Here is a 323-nt window from a genome sequence, read left to right as displayed (position 1 = left end):
ATGTCAACAAAGATAATAGGCATAAATATAAAGTATATACATATATATATATATATATATATAATTTAGTACCGGAATGTGACATCTGTACGGGGCTAAACACCTTTCTTCAACCATGGGACAAACCTTTCTGTAAAAAGGAATATTCACGAGACGAATATCCCTTTTCAAATGTTTTCATAAAGTGCATATATGCAATGACAAACTACACGCGTATAAAAACAAAAAGAGAAACGTTTGTGATTTGTTTTATTACATTGTAAAACTCAATATCTTTGGCCATTTTTAGGTCACCTGAGCTTTGCTCAAGTGACCTATTCCAA

The sequence above is a fragment of the Mizuhopecten yessoensis genome, unplaced genomic scaffold, assembly GCF_002113885.1.
Source record: "Mizuhopecten yessoensis strain PY_sf001 unplaced genomic scaffold, ASM211388v2 scaffold6365, whole genome shotgun sequence".
Classification (NCBI taxonomy): Eukaryota; Metazoa; Mollusca; class Bivalvia; order Pectinida; family Pectinidae; genus Mizuhopecten; species Mizuhopecten yessoensis.
This window is presented reverse-complemented; position numbering follows the sequence as displayed.